The sequence below is a fragment of the Oryctolagus cuniculus genome, chromosome 11, assembly GCF_964237555.1.
Source record: "Oryctolagus cuniculus chromosome 11, mOryCun1.1, whole genome shotgun sequence".
Taxonomy (NCBI): domain Eukaryota; kingdom Metazoa; phylum Chordata; class Mammalia; order Lagomorpha; family Leporidae; genus Oryctolagus; species Oryctolagus cuniculus.
Genome location: NC_091442.1, coordinates 50,830,271 through 50,841,835, shown reverse-complemented (window position 1 = coordinate 50,841,835; position 11,565 = coordinate 50,830,271). Strand labels below are relative to the sequence as shown.

The following is an 11,565-nucleotide window of genomic DNA, read 5'->3' as shown; positions in this document are numbered from 1 at the left end:
CATGGTGTAGTGAATAAAGTCATCATATGCAATGGCAGCATCCCATACGGGTGCTGATTTGTGCCCCAACTTCTCTACTTCCAATCTACATCCCTGATAATGGCCTGAGAAAAGCAAAAAAAGTCCCAATTGTTGGGGACCCTGTCACTCCCATGGGAGACCCAGACAAAGCTCTTGACTCCTGACTTCAGTCTATCTCATCCCCAACTTTTGTAGCTATCTAGGGAGTGAACTAGCAGATGGAAGATCTCTCTCTCTCTCTCTCTCTCTCTCTCTCTCTCTCTTTCCCCCTCTCCCTCTCTCTCTCTCTCTGTGTGTGTGTGTGTATGTCTCCCCATCTTAACTCTTTCAAATAAAAATATGTTTTAAAAAAATTATAGAGGCTAGCGCTGCAGCATAGCAGGTAAAGCCATCGCCTGCAGTGCCAGCATCCCATATGGGTGTTGGTTCAAGTCCTGGATGCTCCACTTCCTATCCAGCTCTCTACTATAGCCTGGGAAAGCAATAGAAGATGACCCAAATCCTTGGGCCTCTGGGCCCATGTGGGAGACACAGAAGAAGCTGATGGCTCAAGGCTTCGGATTGGCACAGCTCTGGCCATTGCAGTCAACTGGGGATTGAACCAGCAGATAGAAGTCCTCTCTCTCTCTCTTTCTTTTTTTTAAAAAGATTTATTTATTTATTTGAAAGAGTTACACAGAGAGAGGAGAGGCAGAGAGAGAGAGAGAGAGAGAAAATCTTCCATCCAGTGGTTCACTCTCCAATTGGCTGCAATGGCAGGAGCTGTGCCGATCGAAAGCCAGGAGCCAGGAGCTCCTTTTAGGTCTCCCACACAGGCACAAGGGCCCAAGGACTTGGGACATCTTCTACTGCGTTCCCAGGTTATAGCAAAGAACTAGACCAGAAGTCAAGCAGCTGGGACTGGAATGGGTGCCCATATGGGATGCTGGCACTGCAGGCAGCAGCCTTACCTGCTGTGCCACAGAGCCAGCCCCCATCTCTGATTTTCAAATAAATAAATAAATCTTTTAAAAAAAGAAATTATAAAAGTATAATTTGAGTTCCCAATAGTGTACTGCTAATTAAAAGTGCATTTATCAGTTGTAAATATGTATTATAAGTTCTAGGAAAATTATCAAAATTTTACAAACACTTCTCCTTTACATATCTTAATAGAGTAGACATAATGAAATCCTATCAAAATGAGATTTGGATATTTTGAAGAGTAGGTAACAGGTTACACATCATGTGTAGGAGTACCTGTGTTCAAGTCCTGAAGAACGAGACAATAATGGTAAAAAAAAAAAAAAAAAAAAAAAGGCAGGGAAGATTCCCAGGATCCCAGGATGAAATGGATGTACCCTATACTACCAAGGATCTCCCTCCTTAAGCTAGTTGCCAACACCAGCTGGTAACAGGGTCTGGAGATTCTTCCTATACTACACAGAATGGCAATATGAAGGCGAACCTCCTCTGATGAGAGTACAAAGTCATTCAAAAAGGGTCAATTTCTTACATTCGGTCTTAGCCAAAGGCAAAAAGAAAGATTAGCATATATCATATTGAGTCAATGGTAAATCTCTGTTCCTCAATCTTAATCCTGCAAAGAACTCAGACGATGGCTACAATCAGGTCCAATGTTGCATGAAAAGCAAAGTGATATAATGTGGAAGGTGGCTAGGAATAGAGTCTCCTAGCCTGGCTCCTATGATGTCATCTTGAAGGAAAAGTCATCATAGAAATGACCATGCGCAGATCTGGTTAAATGAAATTATACTGACAACTCACAACTACTCTTTGTGCACTGCATTTTGTTCACTTAACAAAAACAGTAAGCATTTGATCACTTTTAAGACTCTTTATTAAAAAAAAAACTTTATTTATTCACTCATTCATTTGTTTCAAAGACTGAAGAAAAGAGAGGGAACTGTTTATTCAAAATGACAGATAGACCTTCCATCTATTGGTTTTCTTCCCAAATGAAACTGAGCCATGCTGACCCAGGAGCTAGGGTCTCTCATGTTGCTGGACAGAACCTAAGCATTTGGACCATTGTATGTTGCTTCACATTCTTGAGCATTAGCAAGAAACTAGACTGCAGTGGCGACAAGACAAGATTCCATGTATTCTATTATGGGATAAGGACATCCCAAGTGGTAGCTTAACTCACTGCAATTTAACATCCAGCTGAAGGCTTTTTTTTTTTTTTTTTTTTTTTTTTAAGATTTATTTATTTATTTGAAAGGCAGAGTTACACAGAGAGAGAAGAGGCAGAGAGAAAGTTCTTCCATCTGCTGGTTTACTCCCCAACTGGCCACAATGGCCAGAACCGTGCTGATCTAAAGCCAGGAGCCAGAAGTTTCCTTCCAGGTCTCCCACACGGGGACAGGGGCCCAGGACTTGGGCCATCTACTACTGCTTTCCCAGGCCATAGCAGAGCTGGATTGGAAGTGGAGCAGCAGGGACTCGAACCAGTGTCCATATGGGATGCCGGTAATGCAGGCAGAGGCTTTACTCGCTACGCCACAGCACCAGCCCCAGATTTTTATTTTTAAACTCTCTTCACCATGCAGCATGAAATGAGTCTGCAATTTTTGGACAGTGACATTTAAATAACCATCAATTAATTTAAAAAAAATCCATAAAACTGATTTTGTATACAATATCAAACACTTTTCCAACAACTATAACTGTATTCCCATCCATTTTACCATTCAAAGGAAGCATAGCCAATTGGTAATTTGTTCTAGATCCAGGGGAATCATTTTTCTGCATTAATTCATCTTTTCAATTTTCAACTTTTAAATGCCAGGTTGTGGTGCTTTTCCCATAATATAGACTTCTGAGTTATCTTTTCAAAGTAATGTTATTTTAAGAATATTTTGGGGCTGGTGCAGTGGCGTAGCAGGTAAAGCTACTGCCTGCAGTGCCAGCATCCCTTATAGGCACAGGTTTGAGTCCCAGCTGTTCCAATTCTGATCCAACTCTCTGCTATGGCCTGGGAAAGCAGTAGAAGGTGGCTCGAGTTTTTAAGCCCCTGCACCCATGTGGAAATCTGGAGGAAGCTCCTGGCTTTGGATCAGCATAGCTCCAGACATTGTGGCTAACTAGGGAGTGAACCAGCAGATGGAAGATCTCTCTCTCTTTGTCTCTGCCTCTCCTCTCTCTGTGTAACTCTTTCAAGTAAATAAATCTTTTAAAAAAAAAAAAAGAATATTTTTCAAATTTACAGAAAAAATTATAAAGATAAAAGTGTTTACAGATACTCCAAGCCCCAATTCCCATTATTACTAACATCTCATATTAGACATGGTACACTTGTGGCATAGCAGGAAAAGCTGGCATCCCATATGGGTGCCGGTTAGAGTCCCAGCTGCTCCACTTCGAATCCAGCTCTCTGCCTACTGGTTTGGATTGGATCAGTACTGGCTGTTGCGGTCATCTGGGGAGTGAACCAGTAGATGGAAGACCTTTCTCTGCCTCTTTGTAACTCTGGCTTTCAAATAATTAAATAAATCTTAAAAAAAAAAAATGGTACACTTACCACAACTAATGTGGTACTATATATACTACCTTCGTTTTTAGATAGTTATTTTCACTTGAAATGCAGATTTATGGAGAGAGAGAGAGGGAGAGGTCTCCTATTTACTAGTTCACTCCCCCAAATGGCTGCAATAATGGGCTGAGACAAGCTATAAGGAAAAGGGGCAGAAATAGAGAGGAGATAACCAGACTACATTTATTCAAAGCAAATAAATTTGCAGAGGTTGACCAACTGCCAGTGTGCACAGACCAAACACATGACAGAGGGCAAAGATCCCAGCAGGCTGGGTCTTTTTATATCTTCGGTGGGCTAGGGATGGGAGTAAGGGGGTGAGCAGCAGGTGGAGATGAGCTTCTCCATGCAGGTTTTTCAAGTTTTTTTGTGGGCTGTCAATCCTGAAGAAGAATGCAGGATGTGGAGTAGGAAACAATCAGGAAGTGAGACCAAACTGGTCTCTTGAAAGAAAGCAGGGGTTATAAGAACCTAAAATGACTGATATATAGGAACACTATGATTATGAGGCTAAAAGGAGAAATTAGAAACACTGGCGCTGGTGGAAAAGATGGCCAAAATGAGGAAGACAAAGAAGGATATAGGAAAGCAAGAGTCCTGTCCATAGTATGAAGACAGGTGTATACCAGAATGTTCCTGTTTAGTGTGTACATGCAGGCAAGAAGCTATAGGATGGAGTTAGTCGGGCCTGCATCTAGTCCTGGGTCCCCTCATTTCCATTCTCTGCTTATAGAAACCTTGGCTGCTATCAGAAGTTAAGGTGAGGACAGCTGAATAGGGGTGACGTAGGGACCCTTGGTCAAGACAGGGTTCCAGCAGAAGGTGGCTTCTCAAGGTGCTGCAGCATCAGCTCACAGAAACTCTCTCCACTGAAGGTTTCATGTGCATGGCCATTTAGAATTTCACTGCTTCATGACTGGAGGAAACAAATCTAACATTCCGTTTAGATTAGGGCCCAAAACTAAGGACCGAGTCATTCATTATTAGAGGATCTAAGAAAGGTGCTGCCCAAACCAGGAGGGAGTTTTCCCATTGAGAGGCAAACTGAAACAAACAAGAGGGGCTTGATAATAACCAGGTAGGCATTAAGGCCTGGACAGGTATATGCTAGGCCCAGACATATCTATGTCTTCACATGGCGTATCAGAAGAGACATCATAAGGGAGGTATGAACCTCCTTAGGGAATACACCCTGTGAACTAGCTTGGCCTGGGAAGAGAGCTGGCTTGAATAGGTTAGTTTTGAATAGGTGGCTCCTATAAAAGGAAATTAGTGCTCTGCCTACTTTGTTACTAACCCTAGGCCATCCTCCCAACAGCAGTGGTTACTTTGGAAGCTAGTCAGAGTAAAGGACTTTTTCAGTTTAGGGAGGGCCAGCAGAGTCTGCAGCTCTGACCCAGAAATCCTTCAACTCCTAGGGCAATTCTGATTCCAGTGGCCTTGCTCTTGGAAGAGCTGATAGGGCTCTTCAGGAGCCAGTTTCTGTCATGACAGCTATTTGCCCAATGCCCTCACTGCTCATATTGAAAACATGTGCCACTTGGGGGTGGACTGGCCTTGTTGCATCTCTTGATAGCAGATCACCATATAAAGCAGCCTTAATTGGCCTGCCACCTATCCTTACATTGCTCCTGCTGCCTAGCTCACTCCTCTTCCTCCTGGTTTCTGTTAAAGTAGACCACAGCAGCAGTCTTTAGGAATGTCAGCCAAGGGGATGCTCAATCCCACCCCCACTCTTTGGTGGCCTAAGCTAGAAATCTGTAGTCACAGGCATGTTATGACAGTGTTTTTCCTGTGAGATAAGATGATGCCCATAGGAAAGCTAGGTCCTTCTAGGTAAGATCAAACATTAAGACCACGTTATCCAAACTGCCTTATAAATTTTGAAGTAATTAATAGGACTTTCTCTCCCTTAGTTTGGCTTGAAAGGGAGTGCTTTGCCTATTTACTGTACCCATGGCAAAATAAATCTAGCTTTAAAATCATAATTTCTTCTATATGTGCCTAGGCTATTATTACAGAAAATTGTTAGTCATTCCTTTTATAAGGCCTAAAGATCAAACTGTACATCCTGATGGTGAGTCCTTCAGAACAGAATCAGTTTCCCATCATCAAGAGGATAGAGAAATGTGGGAACAAGTCAGGCTTCCCAGGTTGCTTACTCTTAGTAACTTAATATCAAGTGAAAACTTGGCAAAAAATTTTAACCGTCAAATAGCTTACAAAAACATTTACCAAAAGGTCCAATACCTTCCATAAATTATAAAAGTACATGTAGTTGGAAATATTTCTTGACTATATAAATGTAAACCAATTAATACAGACATACAATATGTACACAAGTATAACACATAACATACATTACAGGAGAGAACAACAAAACAGTTTCAGTAATAGCATTTTTTTTTGACAGAGTTAGTGAGAGAGAGAGACAGAGAGAAAGGTACCCTCTCCACTGGTTTACCCCCCAAATGGCCACTACAGCCGGAGCTCTGAAGCCAGGAGCCAGGTGTCTCTTCCTGGTCTCCCATGTGGGTGCAGGGCTCAAGCACTTGGGCCATCCTCCACTGCCCTCCCAGGCCACAGTAGAGAGCTGGACTGGAAGAGGAGCAACTGGAACTAGAACCTGGCCCCTATATGGGATGCCGGCACCACAGGCGGAGGACCAACCAAATGAGCCACGGTGCCGGCCCCTCAGTAATAGCTTTTTAAAAGCTTTAACTGCATTTTGAAAAATTACCACCAATCAATTAAAATTACTTTCCACTATTAGTAATCTGAATTAACCATATTTTTTCTTAGTTGGAACCTGTAGGCCATTATTGGCTTTATGTACTTACAGATCCATCAAAAAGCATTGAACACAATAAAAGTCAGGGGAAAAGTCTTTCAGAACCTTGAAGAAGACACATTTTAAGCATAGAACCAATGACATTTCAATTTCCATGAGCAGCAAATCTGAATTTTAGTGTTTGGAGGAGAATACAAAACTGTGGATAACAAGACTTTAATCCTTTTTCTGTTCCAGTAACAAGGAATTATCATTTTAAAATCAGAATGTAGATCTTCAAATTATAAAAATAATACATAGGGGCAGCATTGTGATTCTGCAGGTTAAGCTGCTGCTTGGAATGCAGGCATCCCATAACAGAAAACCTGATATGCGTCCTGACTGCTCTCTGTTCTAGGTCCCTTGTAACCCAGCTTCCTGGTCATGATCCTGGAAAGGCAGAGGAAAATGGCCCAAGTACTTGGATCCCCACCACCTATGTGGGAAACCCAGAGGGGTTCCTGGTCCTTGGCTTCATCCTGGTCCACCCTAGATATTGCAGCCATTTAGGGAGTGAACCAGTAATGGGAGATCTCTCTCTCTCTCCTTCTCTTTCTCAGACTCTACCTTTAAAAATACATCTTTAGAAATAATGCACATATTAACTATTAAATACTGCAGAAGAGCATAAGACAAAATTTCTCCCTTCTTTCTATACTAGTCATATTTCCCAAAACAAACTATAATTTTTTAAAAAAGACTTATTTATTTGAAAGTCAGAGCTCCGTTTCTTGCGACACACAGTTTGCCATGGCGCCGGTAAGGCCGGCGGCGAGGTGGCAGTTTGATGGTGTTGGAACGCGTGGCAAAGGGGTTTCTCCAGTTGGTTTCAGGAAAAAGAACGGGAAACAGAGAACCTGGTGGCCTAGTCATACGCAGGGCTTCGCGGGGAGCATTCGCCAGGGGCAAGGCTTTGCATTTCGAAGAAAACTGAAGATTCAGCAAAATTACAAGAAGTTGCAACGGAGGGAAAAGAAGGCTCAGACATCGCAAGAATCCCAGTTCACAGATTGATACCCAGATCATTTGAAACATCTCTATTTAGCTGAAGAGGAAAGGCTAAAGAAGCAACTAAGAAAAGCTGACCGACCGCTGTCAGAAAAGCAAGCTGATCAGCCTTTGCCTGAAGAACAGTATAGCACTGACCAGGCCTTGTCTGAAGATCAGCATACTCTCCACCTGCCTGAGCCGGAAAAACAGCATACCAGAACAGTAAACTCCATTACTGTTCCAAAGAAAAATAAAAAGAAAACATCAAATCAGAAAGCACAAGAAGAATATGAACAGATACAAGCTGTGCGTGCCGCTAAGAAACAAGAATTTGAGAGGAGAAAACAAGAGAGAGAAGCAGCTCAAAGGCTCTACAAAAAGAAGAAAACGGAAGTCTTCAAAATATTGAGCAAAAAGACTAAAAAGGGCCAACCAAACTTGAATTTGCAAATGGAATATCTTCTTCAAAAAATACAAGAAAAAAATTAAATCACACCTTCGTCCTTAGGGATTAAAATATTTACTGACTGTCCATTCGATTATTTTGCGTAACAAGTGCCTCCTGACAATGAACTAAATTTGTTCATAAACTGGATTGCTGACATAGACTATGTATAAAGTATATGTTTTATATATTTTGTTTATGTTCCACATAACAGGACTTGTATCTTATTTATTTGCCTCTAAAGGCAGGTAAACTGAAGAACTGATAAAACCCATTTTGGAGACAAGATTCAAGCACATATCTACTTTTATACATGTGAAATAAATTGCCTTAGGAAATGAAATGTTTCAACTTAGTGATTAGCTCTGTATTTTTACAATTTAATCGTGAAATAAATGCTCCCCTTGAACTTTTTAATTATTTTAAACTAAGTACATGTGACAGGCAAATGGATTTTGCACATTGCTGAGAATATAGCTGCTTGCTGAAGTAATCTGTTCCCACTGTATAACAAGGGGGGCCTTCATTAAGCCATGTGGTGCAAAAATTCCCAGAGTTTTGTGCTTGCTCTGTGACATGGTAGGTTAAACCACTGCCTGCAGCACCGGCAACTGATATGCGCGCCAGTTCATGTCCTGGCCGCTCCACTTCTGATCCAGCTCCCTGCTAACATACCTGGAAGAATATTGGAAGATGGTTCAAGTTTATGGGCTCCTGCACTGACATTGGAGACCCAGGTGAAGCTCCTAGCTTTGGCCTAGCCCAGCCACAGCTGATGCGGGTATTTAGGGGAGTTAACCAGCAGGAGGAAGCTAACTATCTATCTGTCTCTCCCTCTGTAATTCTGACTTTCAAATAAATAAATAATATCTTTTAAAAATAATAATTCCCAGAGTCTAATACTTAAAAACAATCTCTTAAATGGAACTACTTACTACTATAAGACTTTGAAAGGGTAATGATGATGGAAACCCGAACAATGTCTAGCATTAAGCTTTCTAGATCTCATGGGAGAGACCCTGTTCTGTAAAAAAACATTGTTGCCTCTTAAATCCTTGTGGGCTGAGGGAAACTACTGGGATAACTGCTTTTCCTGCCTCAAAATTTTAATGAAATGAGGAGGACTTACAATCACTGTTAAAAAAAAAGGGGGGGGGGGCTGTACAAGATTTATAAGACATTGCATAATAGCTTTATAAATGGTAAATATTTGAGGTTTGAGGGAGCCCCATGCTCTACTACTGATTAATTCTTAAGTTAAAAATGTAGTAAGATATGCTTAGCAAACACCAAATTTGTTATTTGTTAAGAAGTAGTGCTTAGACATTTGCAGTAAACTATTGTTTTTACAATAGGCATCTCAGGAAGCCTAAATTTGTGTTGGTGAAGACTGTATACTGTGATTCAAAATAAAATAGTTTGTAATGATTTCAAAAAAAAAAAAGAAAGAAAGAAAGAGCTACACAGAGAGAGAGAAGCGGGGAGGGGGGGGGGTCTTCCATCCACTCCTCAGATGACTGCAACAGTCAGAGCTGAGCTGATCCTAAGCCAGGAGCCAGGAGCTTCTTTCAGGTTTCCCACATAGGTGCAGGGGCCCAAGGACTTAGGCCATCTTCTACTGCTTTACCAGGTCATAGCAGAGAGCTGGATAGGAAGAGGAGCAGCCAGGTCTCAAACCATCACCCATATAGGATGCCAGCACTGCAGGCAGTAGCTTTATCTGCTATGCCACAGAGCCAGCCCCACAAACTACTCTTAAAGGTTTCTTACATTCCTGTTTGAGACTTCTATATGCATATATAGAAGGGTACTTTAAAGCATCATAAAAAAATGAAATTAAATTATGTTTTACTGTAATAAATTTTGAACTCCATGCATACAAGAAGGTTTCAAAAACATTTGGGTTGTATCTATTATGGAAAAAAATTGAATGAATTTCAGTTTTTGCATCAAAATGATGTCATCTTTTAACTCAATTTTCACGAACCTTCTGGAGTACCTTCATAAAAATATACATGCACAGGGCAAGCATTGTGATGTAATGGGTTAAGTTACTGGCATCCCATATGGGCACCAGTTTGTGTCCTTTCTGCTCCACTTCTGATCCAACACCCTGCTAACGTGCCTGGGAAAGCACTGAAAGATAACCAAAGTCCTTGGCTTAGGGACCCATGCTGGGTACCCTGGGTACCCATGCTGGGAGCTCCTGGCTTCAACCTGGCCCAGTCCCAGCAACTGCAGGATTTGGGCAGTGAATCAGCAGATGGAAAATCTCTTCCTGCCTGTCTCTCTTGTCTTATGAATAAAGTGAAAATAAGTAAATAAAATTTTTAAAAGACACATATGCATGCCTTTTTTACTCTGCATGGGGATATTTTTTCTGTATCTTGTTTAACATACAAGAACTCTGTCCCTAAATCATTTTTCAGATAATTACATACTTAGTATTTCATTGTACAGATATACCATGATGTATTTTACCAATTCTCTATATATTTAGGTTGTTTCTGTTTTATTCATCTACTGTATTATACTCACACCAATATGAGTACAAGAGCCTGTTTCCCCACACCTTCAGCAAGAGTGTGTGATCAGAGTCAGAATTCCCTCAGATGCTTCCAATTTCCCATTTCTTCTGATCTCTATCTTCAAATTTTCTTTCCTTCTTTTTAGCTTAGTTTTCTTATTTTTTAAAGACTATTTATTTGAAGGTCAGAGTTACACACAGAGAGAAGGAGAGGCAGAGAGAGAGGTCTTCCATCCACTGGTTCACTCTTCAATTGGCTGCAACGACCGGAGCTGCGCCAATCTGAAGCCAGGAGCCAGGAGATTTTTCTGAGTCTCCCACAGGGGTGCAGGGGCCCAAGGATTTGGGCCATCTTCCACCGCTTTCCCAGGCCACAGTAGAGAGCTGGGTCGGAAGTGGAGCAGCCAGGACTCGAACTGGCACCCACATAGGATGCCGGCACTGCAGGGGGTGGCCCTACCTGCTACACCATAGCGTTGGCCCCACACACTTAGTTTTCTTACCAAACTTCTCTGTGAATATGGTTCTGCACTTATTTCCTCTATATTTACCCTCTACATTGCCTTCTCTCATACCTCAAACCTTACTTTTCCTGTTCACCTACTTCCCTTATAGCTTCCATGCTGTCAGCACTACTGAACAGAAAACAGATGTTCTTTCCCTGGTCTCCCAATCTGCCAGCCTCCTGAATCAGTAGAGAATGTTAATCAGGAAACATGAAAATAATTAACTGGGTCACATTATAAGCAAAAATAAATTCTTATTGGTGTAGCCACAGGGAAAACTCATCTAGAAGAATTCTGTATTATCTTTTATTAAAATGGAATCCGGGGCTGGTGCTGTGGCAAAGTGACAATAAAGCTGCCACTTGCAATGCTGGCGTTCCATATGGGTGCCAGTTTGAATCCTGGCTGCTCTACTTCTGATCCAGCTTCTGCCAATAAGCCTGAGAAAGTAGCAGATGATGACCCAGGTGCTTGGGCCCCTGTTCCCCATGTGGGAGACTTGCATGAAGCCTCTGGCTCCTGGTTTCAGTCTAGACCTGCCTTGACCATTGTGGTCATCTGGGGAGTGAATGAGCAGACAGATCTCTCCCTGACTCTGCCTCTCCCTCTCTGTATCTCTGCCTTTCAAATGAATAAATAAACTTTAAAAAAAAGAAAAAGAAAATTCAGGTAACATGAAAAATAATGGAATTTTTTTTCTATATTCCATAC

At 41.6% G+C, this 11,565-nt stretch overlaps 1 protein-coding gene and 1 pseudogene across 11 annotated transcripts in view; one reads left to right on the top strand and one right to left on the bottom strand.

Annotated features, from left to right (window-relative positions):
• LOC100350870 (zinc finger protein 717) overlaps positions 1-11,565 on the bottom strand; it is a 58,724-nt gene that overhangs the window by 41,032 nt on the left and 6,127 nt on the right. The gene's annotated exons all lie outside the window — the stretch shown is intronic.
• LOC100350373 (thyroid transcription factor 1-associated protein 26-like) lies at positions 7,116-8,704 on the top strand (annotated as a pseudogene).